The following is a 25,464-nucleotide window of genomic DNA, read 5'->3' on the forward strand; positions in this document are numbered from 1 at the left end:
TGCTACTGATCTAAGTGTGTGCCACATTAGACACAACTAGAGTAGTACTCCATTGCCTTTGTTATCTGTAACGGTTGGGTGCCGCAACTCAGATGTCTGATTATTTGGTGATCTGCAGAATCACCAACTATACAGCCGCTATACCTGACCATGTGTGATCTGCAGAATCACCAATAATACTAGTATAGCAGCACAAGGAGCTGAGTGAGTAGTGCTTGGTGCAACCGTAACTTTAATAGTTTTGCGAGACCTCACCAGAGGGGCTGGTGAGGTATAATCAGTACACTGACTGTATAATAGCGTACAAGCCCCAGCAAGCTGGAGATACTGAAACTGAGGGGATAGAATCTCCCGAGGAGTGGATCATTCAGACTGTACTGCAGCCTAGTGACCACCTGAGGAGCAGGTGATTCAGACGGTACTGCAGCCTAGAGGACACCTGAGGAGCAGGTGATACCAACAGTACTGCAATTAATGATCACCTGAGGAGCAGGTGATTAAGACTGTACTGCAGGCTAGTGAACACTGATTTGTCCTTACCAGAGGAGCTGGCAAGGAACTAGTTAAACAGATAGCAAGAGAAGCTACTCTAGACCTTTCCAGTGGAGCTGGAAAGGTATTACAAGTGACTCGGATAGTTTTGGCTAAACCTTCCAGAAGAGCTGGGAAGGTACTATCAGTCACTAAGCTACACCTCACCAGTGGAGCTGGTGAGAATAATGAATAAATAACAAGTGCTCATCAGTGGAGCTGATGAGCCTCAGAAACCAATAAAGACTAGGCCCCTTCAGAGGTGCTGGCTGGCACTAGCTTCAAGGCACTGCTAAATGCGGCCAGACCTCCGGGGGTTCTGGGAACGTACTAACAGATACGGTAACTGTATAGTTTGGCAAAACCTTACCAGAGGAGCTGGTAAGGTACTATCAGTTTAAGTGACAATCTAATTAACAGAGCTCGTGACCAAATAGTTTAGCTAGACCTTTCCAGTGGAGCTGGCAAGGTACTATCGGTCACTTTAAGGAAAAGTAGCGATACCGCACCAGAGGAGCTGGTGGGTATATAGCACACCTCACCAGTGGGGAGCACCACTGGTGAGTAGAATGGTCAGACAGGCAAGGTTCAGCAACAGAGAGATTCGTTTCAGTACAGAATCGTGAGGCAGAAGAGTAATCGGTAATCAGGCAGAGGTTCAGCAACTTTAAGGCAGATAGGCAGAAGTACAGAATCAGTAAACGAGATCAGAGTCAGAGTTTAACCAAAGTCATACACAGGTAATCAATAACAGAATAATACAATAATGAACTAACTATAGATAGATGTATATCGCAAACACTGCATATACATCTATCATCAGCAGGAACCTCACTACAATATACAGTAATCCTAGTCTTGTGTGAAATCCCTGGTTTCCTCCCAGATCAAAACACACCGGAACTAGTCTAAGGTCTGAGCGCCAACACACTAGCATTCACGACAGCAGACAAGGATAGAGCAACAACTCCAGGTTTAAATACTGAAGGCAGATTCAAACAGCCTTGCCCAAGGGGCTGAACCAACCAGCAAAGTAGATTGACAGGTAGAAGTCAGCTGACAACAATGTCAGCTGATCTGTCTCCTACGCCCATAAAGGTCCTTTTGCTCCATGCACAGGCGTGTGGACCTAAGCTGCTGTGCAACAGAGACACCTGTCCCACCTGAGTCGGGAAGCGACACCCGGGATCGCGTGGCCGCGGAGGTGACATCAGGTGCGAAAGCAGCTGCGCTGCTTTCCACCACAGAGGTAACATCTTCCATCGTGACATTATCACTGTACTGTGTTTGAACTATTGCATATCTTTGTGTCTGATACTACACAGTCCACTGACACCCGTAGGTGTGCCCACTACTATAGTTGTGTGCCACATTAGACTAAAGCAGAGTACTACTCCAATGCCTTATTTACCAGTTTATTATGTTTGAACTATTGCATATCTCTGTGTGGGACACTACACAGCCCACTGACAACCAGAGCTGTGCCCACTACTCCTATCATTGTTGCCACGTTCAGTTGCAGGCATAGTAATACCTCCAGTGCTGGCCCCGCCTTCCCTCTCTCTTCGGTGAAAAATCCAAAACTATTTACTGCAGTAAATGGCTTGGCGTTTTTCTCCGAGGAGAGAGGGGAAGCGGGGCCAGGCACCGGAAGTGGAGTGGTGCGGAGTCTTCGGGGCGGCTTTGCAGGACAAGGCTGCTCAGGTAAATATAACTTCTTTCTACAGGGACGCCGCAGGATTTTTCTTTTTAGTATGGAGATCCGCTTTAACTGTTCTCTTAGTCTCAAAGGGTGTTTGAACTGTGTTCATATTGATTATATGGCAGGCAGCAATCAGGGCCAGTTCAAGCCTCAATGGGGCCACAGGGCAAAAGTAACCAGGAGGATCCCCCCCTTATCCCAACAGCCCCCCCCCCATCTCCCTCCCTAAACTTTAATGTGCTACCCGGGGCCGCTGCATCATTTTTAGCAACAACTCACCTGTTTCGTCTTGCTGCTCTATTGGTTTGTGCTCTCATCCCCATCCACACAGGGGGACCTCTACTCCATTACCTCTTGTATGCTATCCATTAGGTCGCGTGATGAGTCATGGAGAAGATGCGGCCAGCAGGAATGAAGATGGGGAGCACGGATTGAGCAGCAGGGACAGGTGAGTTGCTATGCAGCAAAAAAATGTGCAAGGGCCCCGGGGAGCACAAGTTGGGGGGAGACCTGGGGGCCCAGCAGTGCTCAGAGGCCCTGGGGCAATTGCCCCCTTGCCCCTGGCAGCAATGCACTCCTTGTTTCGTCATATAACTATCACATAGTTATCAATGGTCATGAGCTTGCCCCTTCCCATCCTTGTAAAATAACAATAGCCTACTTTAACACCACTTTTACAAATCCAACAAAGTACACTAGTACATACTTTCCACAAACCACGTAAATATTGGATGCTGGATTTATGGACTAGTGCTGAGCTGTTGACAAGTACATTTTACACATTAATATTCTGCATATTTTAGATGAATGTTGATTTTCCAGTTCCCACATTATCAAGCAAGCTGCCCTGAGTGTGCATCAAAATCTTTCACCCAGTGGGTGGCCTCCACAATCAGGAAGTAATTACAGTTTCTGGCTAGTTTTTGCCCTGCTCTTTCAGCCGGTTGTCTGGGGAATGTCTATTTAAATCCCCTGTGAATGGCATAGCAAGACTAGCAAAGTTATTAATTTTTTTTTCTTTGAACAAAGCTAAAGAAGTTGTCTGCATTGTAACACGCAATTATACTATACATACAGGAGGTGCTGGAGATTCTGGGATAGCAGCGTTATTCTGTGAACTCATGTTAACCTTCACTCTGCTGTACCACATTGCAAAAAACTACGGTAGGAACTACACAATGGCTGATTTCTTTAATAAACTCTATTACTGTATATGGAAAAAATAAAGAATGGGTTATTGGAAACACTTTGTATGTGTTGCTATAAAAAACCAATCACCTACCAAATTGATCATTTCATCGTAATGCAGATTTCTATGCAAAATGAGAACTTCCTTTACCTTGTTTGCACAGCAATTAATTAATTACAAGACAATATGATAATTTAGCCTGCAAACTGGCAATGTTATCAATTAGCTATAGTGAATGTAAAAATGCCTTTCAGAGACATGTTATCAGTCTTTTCATGTTTTCTGTTTGTTTTTTGCTGTGCTTGATGTTTTAGTGCAGGGATACGGAACCTATGGCTCGGGAGCCAGATGTGGCTCTTTTGATGGCTGCATCTGGCTCACAGTTAGGGGTTGATTCACTAAGGTACACTGCTCAAGCAGCGCAGCTTAGTGTGGCAGTGCAAGTAAAACTTTAAAAGTAGGCACGCTACTGCTGTAGCATGCACTACTAACTGACTCGCGCTCCACCCCAAAACAAACAGCTGCTGCAATTGTCCCACTCTGGACCCTGTCAGGTCCAGTGACATTGTAGGACGAGTTTCCCACACTATTATTGGCCCAGTAGACTGCCTGTCACTTAACAGTCTCCAAATAGGGCATACATTTCAATTGTGTGCGTCCTGAATAGTGTTGGGTGAACATCTAGATGTTCGGGTTTGGGCCGAACAGGCCGAACATGGCCGCGATGTTCGGGTGTTCGAGCCGAACTCCGAACATAATGGAAGTCAATGGGGACCCGAACTTTTGTGCTTTGTAAAGCCTCCTTACATGCTACATACCCCAAATTTACAGGGTATGTGCACCTTGGGAGGGGGTACAAGAGGAAAAAAAATTAGCAAAAAGAGCTTATAGTTTTTGAGAAAATCGATTTTAAAATTTCAAAGGGAAAACTGTCTTTTAAATGCGGGAAATGTCTGTTTTCTTTGCACAGGTAACATGCTTTTTGTCGGCATGCAGTCATAAATGTAATACATATAAGAGGTTCCAGGAAAAGGGACCGGTAACGCTAACCCAGCAGCAGCACACGTGATGGAACAGGAGGAGGGTGGCGCAGGAGGAGAAGGCCACGCTTTGAGACACAACAACCCAGGCCTTGCATGAGGACAAGAAGCGTGCGGATAGCAATTTGCATTTTGTCGCCATGCAGTCATAAATGTAATACAGATGAGAGGTTCAATAAACAGGGACCGGAAACGCTAACCCATCACAGATGTTCATTGTTCATGTTACTTGGTTGGGGTCCGGGAGTGTTGCGTAGTCGTTTCCAATCCAGGATTGATTCATTTTAATTTGAGTCAGACGGTCTGCATTTTCTGTGGAGAGGCGGATACGCCGCCGATCTGTGACGATGCCTCCGGCAGCACTGAAACAGCGTTCCGACATAACGCTGGCTGCCGGGCAAGCCAGCACCTCTATTGCGTACATTGCCAGTTTGTGCCAGGTGTCTAGCTTCGATACCCAATAGTTGAAGGGTGCAGATGGATTGTTCAACCCAGCTACGCCATCTGACATGTAGTCCTTGACCATCTTCTCCAGGCGATCGGTGTTGGAGGTGGATCTGCACGCTTGCTGTTCTGTGTGCTGCTGCATGGGTGTCAGAAAATGTTCCCACTCCAAGGACACTGCCGATACCATTCCCTTTTGGGCACTAGCTGCGGCTTGTGTTGTTTGCTGCCCTCCTGGTCGTCCTGGGTTTGCGGAAGTCAGTCTGTCGGCGTACAACTGGCTAGAGGAGGGGGAGGATGTCAATCTCCTCTCTAAAGTCTCCACAAGGGCCTGCTGGTATTCTTCCATTTTGACCTGTCTGGCTCTTTCTTCAAGCAGTTTTGGAACATTGTGTTTGTACCGTGGATCCAGAAGGGTATAAACCCAGTAATTGGTGTTGTCCAGAATGCGCACAATGCATGGGTCACGTTCATTGCAGTCCTAGGCTGAAGAGGTCATAGCCTAGGGTCACAAAACCTGTTTATTTGGGCAATTTCAATGGTGGCGAGTCTGACATACATAAATCGCAGCAATGGCCGTTAGCAACGTCTGAATCTCACGAAATGTGTCATGCAGGTAGAAGACATATTGTTAGACTTGGATTCCAAAGATGGGGTCCCTACATCTCTGCAAACCAGAGTTACAGGGCTCCAAAATTGGTAAAATCCCCCATAGGCTTTCATTGGGCCTCCTATTTACAGTTCCAAAATCTCACATCTTTTCAAAGGGCAATGGCTCAGCAGTGGCAAATTTTCTAGCATTGTAGGGACCCTTAGGGGGAACAGAGGCGGCCTTAGAGTATGCGGGGCCTGGGGCGGGTGTCATATGCGGGGCCTAGCAACACACAGATATGCTGTAGATACACACACACACACATGCTGTGGATCAGGGGCGTAGCTAGGAATGACTGGACCCCCCACAAACACACACACATCCTACAAATTGGATAGGCAGAAGGCAGAGATAAAGAATGGAGAAAGAAAAAAATAGGGGAGAAATATGAATGAGAACAGAAGCAGTAGAGAAAGAGGGTGGGGTGTCAATATGACCTAAATTGTTAGTCTTTTAACGTAATGACTTAGCTATATTGCATCATCCTGCTAGCGGTGCGTTACTCACGGACAATCAAACTTTCAGTCTTTGAAACAGCTGATCACCATCTGGTTTTGGAGACATGCGCAGGTGGCACCTGATTTTGGATACATGTGCATGTGTCATAAAACCAGCTGAAAATCTACTGTTTCAGAGACTGAAGATTGGACTGCACCATTACTTTAGTACTGCAGCAAGCGATAGTGCAGACAGGAGGAGGTGGAACATCACTCACCTCCTTCTGCCTCTGCTATTGCTTGCAGCTGTACTTAAAGTAAAGGTGCAGTCCAAATGGAGAGTGGTGAAGTGGGTTTGGAGGCTTCTGCTGCAGCTTCTGGGCTGGGCATCACCACACTATTATAGGACAAATGTCTATGAAATCAGCTAGTTGTTTTTCAGAGACTGAAAGTTCTATTGTGCATGCGTGACGCAATATGGTTAAAGACACACACACCACATTTATATTGCACTTTTCTCCTGGTGGGCTCAAAGCATCAGAGCTGCAGCCACCAGGGCATGCTCTATAGGCAGTAGCAGTGTTATGGAGTCTTGCCCAAAGGCTCCTTACTGAATAGGTGCTGGCTTACTGAACAGGCAGAGCCGAGATTTGAACCCAGGTCTCCTGAGGCAGAGCTCTTAACCATTACACTATCCAGCCACTGCCACTTCAAGACATTAAATACTTAAGTCTGAAAAAAATGATTTTAACTTACCTTCTTGCAGCCCCCTAGCTGATCCCCTCTGGCCAGCAGCGGCAACTCCCATAAAGCTGACATCTTGCAGCAAGTTGATAGCTACTGCACATGTGCAGCCCCGAGCAATGCGCACCCTGATCACGCTCCTGCAATTGTCATGTACTGTGCAGAGCTCCTGGCAGTGAGCGTGTGGTCAGGGTGTGCGTAGCTTGGGACCACACTATGTACAGTAGATGGCAACTCGCAGTGACGGACCAGCTTTGCGTGGGTCGCTGCTGCTGGCCAGAGGGGATCAGGAGGGGATGTTGTGGGCACAGGAGGACTCCAGGGGGCTGCAAGGAAGTTAAAAATCATTTTTTCAGACTTAAAAATATTCCTTTAAGTAGATACTAACAATTAAGGGCATACTGACACCACAGGGGCAGTGTAAGGGAGTACTGGTGCAAAGCAAAGGGGGGGGGGGAAGGCCAGCCAGAGAACATGGTAAAGAGAGGTGCAGGAACAGAAATGTGGGAAGCAACACACAGCATAGAAAAGTGAATAAGCAGGGGAGAGGCAGAAAGGCAGCAGAATAAAGTACTGGCTTAGCACCTGAAGAGCAAATCTTCATAATAAAACAGGCAGGACATTGCAGCTGAGAGGTATCTCTCCAGTGTGCAGAGACTTTCTACCATCTACCCCCATAGCACCACTACAGTAACTTCCAGCACAGCATGCCATAGTGCTATCTGCAGCAATACTGATCCAGATCTCATCCCTGCTGCTTAACAACTTGCTCACTTCCTCCATCAGGCTGAAAAGCATGTGATGTTCTCCAGAGGAGTTAGCACACAGGAGGGACTGGGAACAGAGTACAGCGCAGGGGTGAGCAGCCTCACTGTGTGTGCTTACAAGTGGATTGTATGCCCTGCTCTCCCCCTTGTTTAGCTTTGTATGTAATTTGAGTAACTCCTTTCAGTGAAGTGTATCTGTCCCGGGCTGTGGATGGCAGGAGGAGGGGGGCTGTGGATGGCAGGAGGAGGGCATTCTGAGTACCTGGACTTCCTGCTAGTTGTGGCTGGTGAGCTCAGCTGCCTCTCCTCGGGAGAACACCAGAGGCTTGTGTCAGCCTGATGGGTGGACAGGATCGGATCCCATGTCATGCTCATCATGGAATCCCCTTGCATGAAGAGCTCACAGTCGTCAGAGCAGGTTGTTGTGGGCTGCAGTGATAGAGAGGGGGAGGATCCTGGCCAACGGGGAATAAAGGGAAGAGGGACAAAGTTTGGGCTGAAATTTCCTGACTACAGATGGTAGGGATGAGAGGCAGACAGCGCAGCCTATCAGCAGAGTGGCAGGCACTTCTTTAAAATATTGTCCCTCCCTCCTCTATGATTGGCTGGCCAAAGCAGCTCCAGCATTGGCTAATAGGAAGCTGCTGCTGCTGTTATTGGCCAGTTTTCTCCTGCTTGCCTCTCCGTGACTAGATACTGTCACGGAGAAATCCGAGGCCCCTGCAGAGGATGCGGGGCCTTCTTCAGATGCGGGGCCTGGGGCGACCGCCCCAGTGGCCCCCCCAAAGGCCGGCTCTGGGGGGAACATGACTGGTGAGTTTCGGGCCCCTAGGCCGAAGAGGTCATAGCCTAGGGTCACAAAAACCTGTTTATTTGGGCTATTTCAATGGTAGTGATGGTAACGTACATAAATCTCAGCCATGGCCGTTAGCAACATCTGAATTTCACGAAATGTCTCATGCAGGTAGAAGACATATTGTTAGACTTGGATTCCAAAGATGGGGTCTCTACATCTCTGCAAACCAGAGTTACAGGGCTCCAAAATTGGTAAAATCCCCCATAGGCTTTCATTGCCTCCCTATTTCACTTTCCAAAATCTCACATCTTTTCAAAGGGCAATGGCTCAGCAGTACCAAATTTTCTAGCATTGTAGGGACCCTTAGGGGGAACATGACTGGTGAGTTTCGGGCCCCTAGGCCGAAGAGGTCATAGCCTAGGGTCACAAAAACCTGTTTATTTGGGCTATTGCAATGGTAGTGATGGTGACGTACATAAATCTCAGCCATGGCCGTTAGCAACGTCTGAATCTCACGAAATGTCTCATGCAGGTAGAAGACATATTGTTAGACTTGGATTCCAAAGATGGGGTCCCTACATCTCTGCAAACCAGAGTTACAGGGGTCCAAAATTGGTAAAATCCCCCATAGGATTTCATTGCCTCCCTATTTCACTTTCCAAAATCTCACATCTTTTCAAAGGGCAATGGCTCAGCAGTACCAAATTTTCTAGCATTGTAGGGACCCTTAGGGGAACATGACTGGTGAGTTTCGGGCCCCTAGGCCGAAGAGGTCATAGCCTAGGGTCACAAAAACCTGTTTATTTGGGCTATTTCAATGGTAGTGATGGTGACGTACATAAATCTCAGCCATGGCCGTTAGCAACGTCTGAATCTCACGAAATGTCTCATGCAGGTAGAAGACATATTGTTAGACTTGGATTCCAAAGATGGGGTCCCTACATCTCTGCAAACCAGAGTTACAGGGGTCCAAAATTGGTAAAATCCCCCATAGGATTTCATTGCCTCCCTATTTCACTTTCCAAAATCTCACATCTTTTCAAAGGGCAATGGCTCAGCAGTACCAAATTTTCTAGCATTGTAGGGACCCTTAGGGGGAACATGACTGGTGAGTTTCGGGCCCCTAGGCCGAAGAGGTCATAGCCTAGGGTCACAAAAACCTGTTTATTTGGGCTATTTCAATGGTAGTGGTGGTGACGTACATAAATCTCAGCCATGGCCGTTAGCAACGTCTGAATCTCAGGAAATCTCTCATGCAGGTAGAAGACATATTGTTAGACTTGGATTCCAAAGATGGGGTCCCTACATCTCTGCAAACCAGAGTTACAGGGCTCCAAAATTGGTAAAATCCCCCATAGGCTTTCATTGGGCCTCCTATTTACAGTTCCAAAATCTCACATCTTTTCAAAGGGCAATTGCTCAGCAGTGGCAAATTTTCTAGCATTGTAGGGACCCTTAGGGGGAACATGACTGGTGAGTTTCGGGCCCCTAGGCCGAAGAGGTCATAGCCTAGGGTCACAAAAACCTGTTTATTTGGGCTATTTCAATGGTAGTGATGGTGACGTACATAAATCTCAGCCATGGCCGTTAGCAACATCTGAATTTCACGAAATGTCTCATGCAGGTAGAAGACATGGAATTGCACATGCCCATTAACCCACTTAACTTCTACAATAAATACAAACCATTGCTGGAATAAGGCCGCGGCCATTTTTATTGGGGTTTTAAAAGACATAACTTTGTTAACTTTATTAAATAAGAACAAACAAAATATTCTTTATTCAGAGATACCAAAATAAACCGAAAGTTCTTATAGTAACTGCCAGTAATCTTAACTGGACACTCCAAAGGACCACCCATACCTGGGTGCCATTTCCTCAGCACTTCGCCTAACTGGATAGGCAGATGACCCCAATAAATTTAATGGCCAGCGACAGGGAGGGTGGGCGGGGGAGCTCTTCTTTAATTGGAAGTGCGCATGAAGCCGCCCGCCTGTTCCTTCCTTTTATAGGCTGCGCACGACGCTGATTGGCTGCTTCCACCACCTGCGCCTCAATCAGCCTAACACCTGTGGAGCTTTCCCCAAGTACTGGGGGAAAGCGCGAACCTGTAGGGAAAGAAGAACGCACACCTGCAAGGTAATTAAACTCACTTGTCAGGGCATGGCAATACCATGCAGTGCTCTGCAATGCTACGCTCTGTCCATGGAATTGCACATGCCCATTAACCCACTTAACTTCTACAATAAATACAAACCATTGCTGGAATAAGGCCGCGGCCATTTTTATTGGGGTTTTAAAAGACATAACTTTGTTAACTTTATTAAATAAGAACAAACAAAATATTCTTTATTCAGAGATACCAAAATAAACCGAAAGTTCTTATAGTAACTGCCAGTAATCTTAACTGGACACTCCAAAGGACCACCCATACCTGGGTGCCATTTCCACCAGCCGGCCTAGAACCTAGGCTGGCCCCACCCCACCACCGCGGCCTTTTCAATGGCTGAATGCAGATTGGAATTCAATATATCTAGACCAATGCTTGACAAATGAACCTTATCGTTCCTAAACAAGCCAGGTTCCCGTCCTTCCAATTCAATGTGGCGGTATGCAAAGCCGCCCAACGAAGGAAGAAATTTTGCTAATGACCTATTAATTCTCTTTCTGATCTTGTTCATGAATTTAAGGTCTGAATAAAGAGACCAAGATAGTCTCGGAATTATTTCCGAAAAGATTATTTTTGAACTCGGCATAAATCTTGCCAAATCGAATAAATCCGATTTCATCTGGTTCATCAGATCCGAAGTGTTGTATTTTGCAATGTCATTACCTCCTAAATGAATCAGAAGGATATCGGGAACCGGCCAACCGTGCAGTTTATTATAAATAGCGGAACTGAGGTTCTCCCATTGAAGACCTCTGATACCCAGCCAATAAACTTGAGCTTCGTCCTTGCTTAACAGCAGATTTTCGGAATATGGCCTGTTCTTAGCCCTCCTCTGGGCCCAATAAATAAATGAGTGGCCGACGATCCAAATTATTGTCTTTCCTGCAAAACATTAACACATAAACAAATGAGGCCTTACATATAAACGGAATCTATTAGATTCCCAACGACCGATACGTTGAACAACCTCATCCGGCAGACCGTGCCTAACTGCCTCAGTTGCCGCCCCTATTCTAAATGAATGGGACGAAAACTTTAGATCCCCCAAACCCAGCCGAACCAGGCACTTACGGAAGACAGCTCTGAACTGGAATGCCGATAAGGCCGACCCATCTTTATGCACCAAGAAAGACCTAGCATTAGTTCTCATGCTCATAAATAAACCAACCAACTTTACTGGACAACAAGACTGCCCCTCCAATCCTGCAATAGATAACCACACTCCCTTGCCCAACTGATCGGTCTTTGAGCGTTGAATAAACAATTCCAATTTGTTCCCAAAAATGCGCACATGCTCAACCTCCAGAGAGGAAGGAGAGGACTTATTGGGAGCAACCACCTCCGATATCCTGAAGGCTCCGAAAAATGATAAGCTAAAAGCCGCTCTGAACAAAGCCAGCTCATAACTATCAACACAAGTCATGCTCAATACTTCCATTAACTTTCTTAATAAATCAAAAGAAACCGGCCTCCTACCATCCGGTTGCTTAGCACCTTTAACGACGCCTTTTAGCAATTGCTTAACCAGAGGATATGAGTTATGCCCTGGGGCCCGAGCCAACCGTCTAAAAAATGAAATCCCTGCTAACATTTTTGACAGTTTATTTGCTGAAAACCCCTGTTGCACATATGTAGAAATAAAAACCAAAAACAACTCGCTCGAGTCACATAAAGGATTAAGATTGTACTCATCTGAAAATTTGCACCATGAAGACCAGGCCTTACTATATTCAATCCAGGTCCGGGGGGCAACCGACCTTTCCACTAAGCCTGAAATTAGGACCAAATGATCTTCCATAGATGCTCTGGGCAGCTCTGTCCTTCCTCTTCTGCGGCTGTCAAAGCTCGGAAGGTGTCCCATTGCTGCCGAGACAAAGAGTCAGCTATAACATTCAATCTTCCAGGTAAATACTTTGCCTTAATCTACACATTGAGCTTTAGACAGAGAAGAACCAAATGTCTAAGTAGCTTGACCACCATGCTAGATTTTGCGGACAAGCAGTTAATTGCGAACATAACTCCTCTATTATCTGTCTGTAACAAAATCCGCTTATTCTGAAAGCTTTTTCCCCATAACGTTAAAGCAACAATAACCGGGAAAAGCTCTAGTAACAGGATGTTTTTAGTAACACCTCCCTCAATCCAAGATTGAGGCCAACTCTCTGCAGACCAACGGCCCTGCCAAAATGCTCCATACCCGACTGCACCTGCAGCATCAGTGAAAAATTCCATCCTATCATCCAAAATAAATTCACTCTGCCATAACGACTTACCGTTAAAGCCTAACAGGAAGCTATACCAAACCAACATATCCTCTTTAACTTCCCTATCCAAAGTAACATGTAGCCCCGGGGACTTTAGCCCTGCTATAACCGCTGCCAGCTTTCTTGAAAAAACCCTACCCATCGGCATTACCCTAGAAGCAAACGCTAAATGACCCAATAAGGACTGAATTTCTTTCACTGTAGCTCTCCTTTTTACTAACAGACCATTCAACAATGCTTTTAAAATTCCAATCTTTCTACTTGGTAATCTAAACTCCATACGGACTGTGTCCACTGTAATACCTAAAAATTCTAACTCTGTGCACGGGCCTACCGTCTTTTCGTGCACCAAAGGCACACCAAACTCTTCCATGGTGTCACAAAAAACTTGCAATAGTGCCTGGCAAGTCTGGGAATCCCCCGGTCCGATGAACAAAAAATCATCCAGGTAGTGCACTACTGCACCCCCAGATGACTTCTGACTCACCGACCATTCTAGGAATTTAGAAAAAGACTCAAAATAAAAACAAGACAATGCACACCCCATCGGGAGACATTTATCAAAGAAAAACTTATTTTCAATTCAAAAACCCAGGGATTTAAAAGCATCCGGGCAGATAGGCAACAAGCGGAATGCCGACTGGATGTCCGCTTTTGCTAAGAGAGCGTTACTCCCAAATTTCCGAATTTCTTCCAATGTCTTGTCAAAAGTTAGATACGACACTGAAGCCAGAGATTTATCAATGCTATCGTTTAATGAATTATCTCGAGGAAACGACAAGTGGTGAATCAATCTGAATTAGTTTTCGGATTTTTTCGGTACTACACCTAGAGGTGAGATTCTAAAATTTTCAAAAGGGGGGGCCACAAAGGGGCCCTCCACCCGACCTAAACGCAATTCTTTCGCAATTTTGTCAAACACCACTTGCCGATGCAAACTAGCAGACTTCAAATTCGGGACAGTAACGCACCCTTGGCCATCAAACACAGGCAACTTAAATCCATTCTCAAAACCTTCAGTGAGTAGGTGGCTGCTCATTTTGTCTGGATAGATTTTTAACCACGGGACCATTCTTTGAAGCCTCACTGGCGTCCAAGCTTTTATGAAAAAGCTCTTTTGTGCTATTCTGCGCCTGCAGCCCTACCCTCTTGAAACAGCGAGACATAGGGTGCATGCCTCCACAAAAGTTACACTCATGTCTATATCGGCAGTTCTGGAGGAATTTACAAGTGCCCTCATTGTAGGCAAAACATAAGCCCTTTTTAACGGCTAACCCGGACTGCACCGCTGGTTGCGATTGCTTCTGTTTCTGCTGAGGAAGCATTAGGCTTAGCCATAAGCCCAAATCTTTCGTTCCCCACGACAATGAAGATTGCACAGCCATTCTCTGACGATATGCTTCATCGTATTGGAACCATGCTGTGCCTCCAAATTGTCTATAAGCTTCGCTAATCGCATCAAGATATTGAAATAAGCTGGTACATAGTTCCGGTTTCCTTTCGCCCAGGACACTTGCAAATATACAGAACGCCTGCTGCCAATTGTTAAACGTACGCAAAACAGGACGGCGCCTGTCTTCTTCCTCTTTTTTATCCTTTCCCGTGAACTCTTTATAAAACGGCAGCAGAGATAATAAATCAATATACTCCCCACTCCATATTTTCTCTTTCACTGAGGTACTCAAGTGAAAACCTAGCGGGGATAATGCACACGGCAAAGCCTCTTTGTAATGAGACTCCGCTATACCAGGTTTTAAAACAGGAGCAGCGTTAGGCTGCTTTACATGTGTGACAGAATCAATATTTGCCCAAGCAGCTGCTGGAGACGTTTGTACTGACACACTAGCACTGACAGCCTGCAAACTAGCAGCCTCATTAACTTCATCATTAACATTAACAGACCCTTTCTGCTGCAACTGCACAGACTTAGCCAAAGATTCAATCATAGCAGACATTTCATTTAAACGAGCATTAATAGTAAACAAGCTGCAATTAGCAGGCAACTCACCCGGAAGAACCGGTGCTCTTACGTCCTCAGACTGTCCACCAAGAGTGCCCCGACTAGGACCCGCTTGTGGCTCAGTAACAGCCGACGGTGCCACCTCCCTCGCCTTAGCAGGCTGGAACCGTCCCTTCTTTGTAATGGGCCGGCAACTGGCCGCCCTATTCTGCGTTGTAGGAGGGGAAGAGCGCCTCCTGGACTTCTTGGGCCTCTTACCAGGCCCGCCCCCGGCTGGAGCGGCCACCCCCTCAGCCTCTGCATGGCCCTGAAAAAATTCCTCCTGCGCGTCTCTACGCGAGACATGGCCGCCCAGCTCCTCCTCCAGCTGACCCGCCTCCACGTCGCGCGGCCCCGCCATGCGCAGTGCATAGCGTCCGCCTCCTCTGCTCTCCGCCATGCCGCCTGCTTCTCCGGAAGGTCCTGCCACAGCTGCCTCCTCGTCCTCTCCCCCGCACCGCATAAGGGCTGCCAGCCACTCCGCTCCGTCCTCAGCCCCGGCTCTCCTCATCACAGCGGCCACGATATCCTCCATCTCTGGGAGCTCTTCTTTAATTGGAAGTGCGCATGAAGCCGCCCGCCTGTTCCTTCCTTTTATAGGCTGCGCACGACGCTGATTGGCTGCTTCCACCACCTGCGCCTCAATCAGCCTAACACCTGTGGAGCTTTCCCCAAGTACTGGGGGAAAGCGCGAACCTGTAGGGAAAGAAGAACACACACCTGCAAGATAATTAAACTCACTTGTCAGGGCATGGCAATACCATGCAGTGCTCTGCAATGCTACGCTCTGTCCATATTGTTAGACTTGGATTCCAAAGATGGGGTCTCTACATCTCTGCAAACCAGAGTTACAGGGCTCCAAAATTGGTAAAATCCCCCATAGGCTTTCATTGCCTCCCTATTTCACTTTCCAAAATCTCACATCTTTTCAAAAGGCAATGGCTCAGCAGTACCAAATTTTCTAGCATTGTAGGGACCCTTAGGGGGATCATGACTGGTGAGTTTTGCCACTGCTGAGCCATTGCCCTTTGAAATGGTGTGAGATTTTGGAACGGTAAATAGGAGGCCCAATGAAAGCCTATGGGGGATTTTACCAATTTTGGAGCCCTGTAACTCTGGTTTGCAGAGATGTAGGGACCCCATCTTTGGAATCCAAGTCTAACAATATGTCTTCTACCTGCATGAGACATTTCGTGAAATTCAGACGTTGCTAACGGCCATGGCTGAGATTTATGTACGTCACCATCACTACCATTGAAATAGCCCAAATAAACAGGTTTTTGTGACCCTAGGCTATGACCTCTTCGGCCTAGGGGCCCGAAACTCACCAGTCATGTTCCCCCTAAGGGTCCCTACAATGCTAGAAAATTTGGTACTGCTGAGCCATTGCCCTTTGAAAAGATGTGAGATTTTGGAAAGTGAAATAGGGAGGCAATGAAATCCTAGGGGGGAATTTACCAATTTTGGACCCCTGTAACTCTGGTTTGCAGAGATGTAGGGACCCCATCTTTGGAATCCAAGTCTAACAATATGTCTTCTACCTGCATGAGACATTTTGTGAAATTCAGACGTTGCTAACGGCCATGGCTGAGGTTTATGTACGTCACCATCACTACCATTGAAATAGCCCAAATAAACAGGTTTTTGTGACCCTAGGCTATGACCTCTTCGGCCTAGGGGCCTGAAACTCACCAGTCATGTTCCCCCTAAGGGTCCCTACAATGCTAGAAAATTTGCCACTGCTGAGCAATTGCCCTTTGAAAAGATGTGAGATTTTGGAAAGTGAAATAGGGAGGCAATGAAAGCCTATGGGGGATTTTACCAATTTTGGACCCCTGTAACTCTGGTTTGCAGAGATGTAGGGACCCCATCTTTGGAATCCAAGTCTAACAATATGTCTTCTACCTGCATGAGAGATTTCGTGAGATTCAGACGTTGCTAACGGCCATGGCTGAGATTTATGTACGTCACCACCACTACCATTGAAATAGCCCAAATAAACAGGTTTTTGTGACCCTAGGCTATGACCTCTTCGGCCTAGGGGCCCGAAACTCACCAGTCATGTTCCCCCTAAGGGTCCCTACAATGCTAGAAAATTTGGTACTGCTGAGCCATTGCCCTTTGAAAAGATGTGAGATTTTGGAAAGTGAAATAGGGAGGCAATGAAATCCTATGGGGGATTTTACCAATTTTGGACCCCTGTAACTCTGGTTTGCAGAGATGTAGGGACCCCATCTTTGGAATCCAAGTCTAACAATATGTCTTCTACCTGCATGAGACATTTCGTGAGATTCAGACGTTGCTAACGGCCATGGCTGAGATTTATGTACGTCAGACTCGCCACCATTGAAATTGCCCAAATAAACAGGTTTTTGTGACCCTAGGCTATGAGCTCTTCGGCCTAGGACTGCATTGAACGTGACCCACGCATTGTGCGCATTCTGGACAACACCAATTACTGGGTTTATACCCTTCTGGATCCACGGTACAAACACAATGTTCCAAAACTGCTTGAAGAAAGAGCCAGACAGGTCAAAATGGAAGAATACCAGCAGGCCCTTGTGGAGACTGAGATTGACATCCTCCCCCTCCTCTAGCCAGTTGTACGCCGACAGACTGACTTCCGCAAACCCAGGACGACCAGGAGGGCAGCAAACAACACAAGCCGCAGCTAGTGCCCAAAAGGGAATGGTATCGGCAGTGTCCTTGGAGTGGGAAAATTTTCTGACACCCATGCAGCAGCACACAGAACAACAAGCGTGCAGATCCACCTCCAACACCGATCGCCTGGAGAAGATGGTCAAGGACTACATGTCAGATGGCGTAGCTGGGTTGAACAATCCATCTGCACCCTTCAACTATTGGGTATCGAAGCTAGACACCTGGCACAAACTGGCAATGTACGCAATAGAGGTGCTGGCTTGCCCGGCAGCCAGCGTTATGTCGGAACGCTGTTTCAGTGCTGCCGGAGGCATCGTCACAGATCGGCGGCGTATCCGCCTCTCCACAGAAAATGCAGACCGTCTGACTCAAATTAAAATGAATCAATCCTGGATTGGAAACGACTACGCAACACTCCCGGACCCCAACCAAGTAACATGAACAATGAACATCTGTGATGGGTTAGCGTTTCCGGTCCCTGTTTATTGAACCTCTCATCTGTATTACATTTATGACTGCATGGCGACAAAATGCAAATTGCTATCCGCACGCTTCTTGTCCTCATGCAAGGCCTGGGTTGTTGTGTCTCAAAGCGTGGCCTTCTCCTCCTGCGCCACCCTCCTCCTGTTCCATCACGTGTGCTGCTGCTGGGTTAGCGTTACCGGTCCCTTTTCCTGGAACCTCTTATATGTATTACATTTATGACTGCATGCCGACAAAAAGCATGTTACCTGTGCAAAGAAAACAGACATTTCCCGCATTTAAAAGACAGTTTTCCCTTTGAAATTTTAAAATCGATTTTCTCAAAAACTATAAGCTCTTTTTGCTAATTTTTTTTCCTCTTGTACCCCCTCCCAAGGTGCACATACCCTGTAAATTTGGGGTATGTAGCATGTAAGGAGGCTTTACAAAGCACAAAAGTTCGGGTCCCCATTGACTTCCATTATGTTCGGAGTTCGGCTCGAACACCCGAACATCGCGGCCATGTTCGGCCTGTTCGGCCCAAACCCGAACATCTAGATGTTCACCCAACACTATTCAGGACGCACACAATTGAAATGTATGCCCTATTTGGAGACTGTTAAGTGACAGGCAGTCTACTGGGCCAATAATAGTGTGGGAAACTCGTCCTACAACGTCACTGGACCTGACAGGGTCCAGAGTGGGACAATTGCAGCAGCTGTTTGTTTTGGGGTGGAGCGCGAGTCAGTTAGTAGTGCATGCTACAGCAGTAGCGTGCCTACTTTTAAAGTTTTACTTGCACTGCCACACTAAGCTGCGCTGCTTGAGCAGTGTACCTTAGTGAATCAACCCCTAACTGTGAGCCAGATGCAGCCATCAAAAGAGCCACATATGGCTCCCGAGCCATAGGTTCCGTATCCCTGCACTAAAACATCAAGCACAGCAAAAAACAAACAGAAAACATGAAAAGACTGATAACATGTCTCTGAAAGGCATTTTTACATTCACTATAGCTAATTGATAACATTGCCAGTTTGCAGGCTAAATTATCATATTGTCTTGTAATTAATTAATTGCTGTGCAAACAAGGTAAAGGAAGTTCTCATTTTGCATAGAAATCTGCATTACGATGAAATGATCAATTTGGTAGGTGATTGGTTTTTTATAGCAACACATACAAAGTGTTTCCAATAACCCATTCTTTATTTTTTCCATATACAGTAATAGAGTTTATTAAAGAAATCAGCCATTGTGTAGTTCCTACCGTAGTTTTTTGCAATGTGGTACAGCAGAGTGAAGGTTAACATGAGTTCACAGAATAACGCTGCTATCCCAGAATCTCCAGCACCTCCTGTATGTATAGTATAATTGCGTGTTACAATGCAGACAACTTCTTTAGCTTTGTTCAAAGAAAAAAAAATTAATAACTTTGCTAGTCTTGCTATGCCATTCACAGGGGATTTAAATAGACATTCCCCAGACAACCGGCTGAAAGAGCAGGGCAAAAACTAGCCAGAAACTGTAATTACTTCCTGATTGTGGAGGCCACCCACTGGGTGAAAGATTTTGATGCACACTCAGGGCAGCTTGCTTGATAATGTGGGAACTGGAAAATCAACATTCATCTAAAATATGCAGAATATTAATGTGTAAAATGTACTTGTCAACAGCTCAGCACTAGTCCATAAATCCAGCATCCAATATTTACGTGGTTTGTGGAAAGTATGTACTAGTGTACTTTGTTGGATTTGTAAAAGTGGTGTTAAAGTAGTGTTAAATCCACCTTCAACACCGATCGCCTGGAGAAGATGGTCAAGGACTACATGTCAGATGGCATAGCTGTGTTGAACAATCCATCTGCACCCTTCAACTATTGGGTATCGAAGCTAGACACCTGGCACAAACTGGCAATGTACGCAATAGAGGTGCTGGCTTGCCCGGCAGCCAGCGTTATGTCGGAACGCTATTTCAGTGCTGCCGGAGGCATCGTCACAGATCGGCGGCGTATCCGCCTCTCCACAGAAAATGCAGACCGTCTGACTCAAATTAAAATGAATCAATCCTGGATTGGAAACGACTACGCAACTCTCCCGGACCCCAACCAAGTAACATGAACAATGAACATCTGTGATGGGTTAGCGTTTCCGGTCCCTGTTCATTTAACCTCTCATCTGTATTACATTTATGACTGCATGGCGACAAAATGCAAATTGCTATCCGCACGCTTCTTGTCCTCATGCAAGGCCTGGGTTGTTGTGTCTCAAAGCGTGGCCTTCTCCTCCTGCGCCACCCTCCTCCTGTTCCATCACGTGTGCTGCTGCTGGGTTAGCGTTACCGGTCCCTTTTCCTGGAACCTCTTATATGTATTACATTTATGACTGCATGCCGACAAAAAGCATGTTACCTGTGCAAAGAAAACAGACATTTCCCGCATTTAAAAGACAGTTTTCCCTTTGAAACTTTAAAATCGATTTTCTCAAAAACTATAAGCTCTTTTTGCTAAAAAATTTTTCCTCTTGTACCCACTCCCAAGGTGCACATACCCTGTAAATTTGGGGTATGTAGCATATAAGGAGGCTTTACAAAGCACGAAAGTTCGGGTCCCCATTGACTTCCATTATGTTCGGAGTTCGGCTCGAACACCCGAACATCGCGGCCATGTTCGGCCCGAACCCGAACATCTACATATTCTCCCAACACTACACATGACCCGTTCGGCCAATCACAGCGCTAGCCGAACGTTCGGGTAATGTTCGGCCATGCGCTCTTAGTTCGGCCATATGGCCGAACAGTTTGGCCGAACACCATAAGGTGTTCGGCCGAACTCGAACATCACCCGAACAGGGTGATGTTCTGCAGAACCCGAACAGTGGCGAACACTGTTCGCCCAACACTAGTCCTGAACCACTTTAAGATCACTTAATCTTGAAAAGAAGACATACTAAATTATTTATCTAAGGATAGAACAATAAATTACGACCTAGTATTTTTTGTCAACGTTATTTAGAATTAAAGAGAAACCATAACCAAGAATAGAACTTCATCTTATTCAGTAGCAGTTCCCATGAGAAATCTTTTCCTTTTCACAAAGGGATCATCAGGGAGCTCCAGGGCCGGTTTAAGCAACAATGGGGCCCCAGGGCAAAATAAACCTGGGGGCCCCCCCAACAGACACCCCGGAGCAAAAATTGGCATTAAGGGACCTTTTTTGCAGCTGGTATAGTCAGGGTTTGAAGCCCCAATTGGTCGGAGCTGCTGGTAAGCCTGAGACAGAGGATCCGTGAGCAGCAGGCTGTGCTTGAGGACCTGAAAGCTTACGGGGGACCTATGAGTGAGGCCCTGGTGTGTCATCAGAGGTTCCAAGCCATGTTAGCAAACAGTGATGATGAATATCTGAACGGAGGTGAGGGAGATTGCGTGGTTATGGAGAAAGGCAGTATGCCTGAGGAGCCTTCTGGTCAGGCTTCTCTCTTACCTGCCATGCATCAACCTACTGAGAAAATTACAGCTGTGCATGTTAAACTTGAAGTTGATGAAGATACGATCTTGGAGGTGATTGTTGGGAGGGAATCTCCCAAGACAGAGGTGGATAATGTGTGTAAAGATGATAAAGCTTCCCTAACAGTCAAAGATGGTGGCAAATACGTTAAAACTTTACCTGTGGGGGTGTTGCCGTTGTCAAAGGCTGTGCAGATACATGATGGTTTGGGAGGCGTTATACAAACCTCCCTGGATCCTGAGCCTGAGCAGCCGGCATCTGGAGATGATGGTGTGAGCCAAGAGTCCAAAGGAGGAGCAGAGGAGGGGAGAGAACCAACTGCTGCTGCTGCCATTCCTGGTGACCTGACACCCGATATGAAGAAAGCAGCAAACGGTAATGCGAGCGGTGGTGTGGCACCTGTGACCGGAAGTGACGTCATGGGTACTTCCGGTTTAGCGGCGTCCACTTCCGGTTTCACCGATCCATGCGGCAATGGTGGAGGATCACCTGCTGCAAGGGAAAACAAGCCTGAGGGGCTAGAGAGGAAGAAAATTACAAAAAAGATGCCGAAAGCTGAGTAGAAAGCTGCAAGGAAAGAGCAAAGGGATAAAGAACTTGCTGAAGCAGCTATTAGAGCGCAGAGTGGTGTTGTCACCCGAGGTAATGCAAGGAAACAGAAAAAAGTAGTTATAGAAGAAGTTAAAGAGGGCAGTGAAATTGTAAGTAAAGTAAATAAGCCTGCTGGAAAAGGTGGAGAAGCGTGTGTTGGTCAAGAAGATGAACAATCAGAGGGTGAGAAACCTAAGTCTAATGTTTTGGGAACTGTATTCTTAGCCAAGGGGAACTGTGATTTGCTTATGCAGAGTGATGGGAAGGGAAGGGAGGTGGAAGTAAAGCTTACTAGAGTCAAATGTGATACCGTGTTTGGCAATATTGAGAATAATGCAAAATGAGAATGGTAGTGTGAATTTGTTAATTGAAGATGAAGTGATTGAAAATGTTTCTTTAAATGAAAATGTGGATGTGGAAAATAAAGAAAGTTGTGTAGAAAATGACATAAAAAGTCAAGAGAATAAACAGGAGGAGAAAGGGGCAGATGGGCAGGCTGCTGTTGATACATCTGTGGGTGCTTCAGGAGAAGGAGTGGTTGGGACCACAGAAAGTATGGAGGAGGTTGCGTTAGCTCTTGGTGCACTCGCAGATGTAGATGAAGTGCTGGGTGACTTCTATTCTGAAACTAAAAGGTATATTGTAACTGAACTTAAGCTTCTCATTCTTGATGTCCCCCAGCGACCACATTTGCGATATTCGAGGTCCATGACATCAATAATGTGAGAATGGCAGCCTTTTTATTTTTTCCCATACAAATCAATGAAAGAAATCTGGTTGGTTTTGGCCCCACCCACTTTTCTGAATTTTAATCCCAGTCCCCTCGTGACCAACTGTACCAAGTTTGAGGACCCTGCTATTAACTGTCTAAAAGCGGCAGCAGTTTTACATTTTCCCATTTAAATGAATGGTTGAAATTTGATTGGCTGTGGTAGACTCTGCCCACTTTTTCTAAATTTTAAAGCCAGTCACCCAGTGACCCAGTGGGCCAAGTTTGGGAACTCTGGCTTTTATACTGTGAGAATTACAGCTGTTTACATATTCTCATTGAAGTCAATAGGGAAAATCTGATTGGTTGTTTGTGGCTCCACCCACTTTTTGGGGTCCCCAAAATGTGACAGAATGTTTTAGCATCACCCCATGACTAAGTGACCCAAGTTTGGTGAGTGTAACTTCAAAGCTGTACGAGTGGCGAAAGTTTCAAGTTTTCCAACGAAAGTCTATAGGAAAAATAAGGTCTTCGGGGGTCCACCACAGGGGCACGGAGGGTGGGATTGCTTAAAAAAGCACAAGCAATCTATTCGGGTATGAGCCAAACAAGTGTGCAAAGTTTCATAAATGTACTCCTGAAACTCTGGGAGGAGTAGCGTATAGAAAATTGCTAAATGTTCATTGGCTGTTGGTAGCTCCACCCACTTTGGGGTGCCCTCCAAAATACTTATTTTAATTTGGGGTAACACCAACAATATGTGGTCCGAGTTTGGGGAGTGTAGGAGTGTAGCTTCAAAATTGTACGAGTGACAGCGATTTTAAATTTTTCCCTTCAATACGAAAAATGGGGGCTTCTGGGGTCTGCCGCAGGCACGCGGAGGGTGGGATCGCTTAATAAAGCACAAGCAACGTACTTCACTATAGGGATGCTCGGATACCCCTTTTTATTATTCGAGTTAGGTCGAATTTGAATAGTAAATTATTCGAGTTAGGTCGAATATTCGAGTCGCATATTTTTTACTATTCGATTCAACCTTGGTATTCGAGCTCACTATTCGAGTCGGTATTCGAGCTCATTATTCGAGCTGACTATTCAAATTAGCCTTAAATAGCTTCCAACACTTGTTTTGGGGGTGAATAATGCAAGAAACATCCTTTTTTCCAAGTAACAACAGCAAGTGATTATGTGGGGATGTTCCTTTAAAAAAAAAAAAAAAAAAAGTTTGAATGAGAAGGTGTGTCCAAAATTCTGTTCAATACTGTATATACTTCTTCTTCTTTATCTTCTATATCTTCTTCTTCTTCTATATCTTCTTCTTCTTCTTCTTTTTCTTCTATTTCTTCTATATCTTCTTCTTCTATTTCTTATATACCTTCTTCTTCTATATCTTCTTCTTCTTCTTCATCATCTTCTTCTATATCTTCTTCTTCTTCTTCATCATCTTCTTCTATATCTTCTTCTTCTTCTTCTTCTTCTTCTTCTTCTATTTCTTCTATATCTTCTTCTTCTATTTCTTATATATCTTCTTCTTCTATTTCTTATATATCTTCTTCTTCTTCTTCTTCTTCTTCTTCTTCTTCTTCTATTGTAATGATCGGTGAAGCACAGAGAGGATCTGATTACCAGTGATCTGCAGAACCACTGGGAATACAGATGTATACCAGATTATACGTGATCTGCAGTATCACTGATAATCCGATATACTAGCTAATCTCTGTTCACCTGAGTAGAGTGTAGTGTTTTGGTGTAACAGTAACACTTAGAGGACAGGGCCTCAGTACAGTAAGGCGTACTGTACAGATTCCTTCCGCAAACCTGAGCTCTCCAAGGCGGGAGGAGTCAGGCTGCCAGCGGGAAGGATATACTGAAAGTAACCCTCTGGCGGAAGGGTCACTTAACAGAACGAGGAACCGCCTCTAACAGTAAGGTCGGTTCTCGAGGTCGGACAAGCCAGACGGACAGATAAAGTACAAGATCAGGAGGCAAAGGCGGAGTCAAAGTACAGGCAGGGTTCAGCAACGGGGTATCAGAAATATCGGGGTACAAAATCAGGAGGCAGAAGCAGAGTCAAGGAACGAGCCGGGGTTCGGCAACAGAGTATCAGAAATATCGAGGTACAAGATCAGAGTTCAAAAGGGTAGTCAAGGCAGGCAAAAGTCATAACAAATAAATACAATCAAACTAGTACTTTAGCTATCAACAGAATCTAGCTAAGTGTAGGATTACAGCTCCAGCTGGTCCCGGCACACTTGCGGATCTGACTATGGATCTGGGTGCTCCCACATATGTGATCGCACGCCAGACAAAGAGCAAGTGAACAACCAGCAGTATATATACTCTAGGACCTTTCCAGGACCTCCCTAATTGCTGGTCCAATGAGAGCAGTGGAATTTGTCAGCTGACCCAGCTGGTCAGCCGACACCCTTCTAACTGCTATTTAAACTCTGCCTCTGTGCTCGCGCGCGTGTAAGTCTGAATCTTGGTGGACTATCAGTCCCAGCCACACCAGTACTGTCATGCAATGTATCTAGTGCGGGGGCCGCCTCTGATGCGGATTCCGCCGTTACCAATGCGGATTCCGCCGCTCTGCCTAAGCGGCATGCGGCGTTTTTTCCGCGTTGTGACGCGCTGCTGAACGCGGAAACAGCCGCCTCATTGTGAGAGACGGCGGCTCTTCTGCGTTTCCTCACAGTACCCCCCCCCCCCCGAGGAGTGGACTCCGGACAACTCCCACCAGGTTTCTCTGGATGTGAGGCATGAAATTCTCTCCTTAATTCGTCTGCATGCATGCGCGTCCCCGGTACC

This window comes from Hyperolius riggenbachi, chromosome 8, assembly GCF_040937935.1.
Source record: "Hyperolius riggenbachi isolate aHypRig1 chromosome 8, aHypRig1.pri, whole genome shotgun sequence".
NCBI lineage: Eukaryota > Metazoa > Chordata > Amphibia > Anura > Hyperoliidae > Hyperolius > Hyperolius riggenbachi.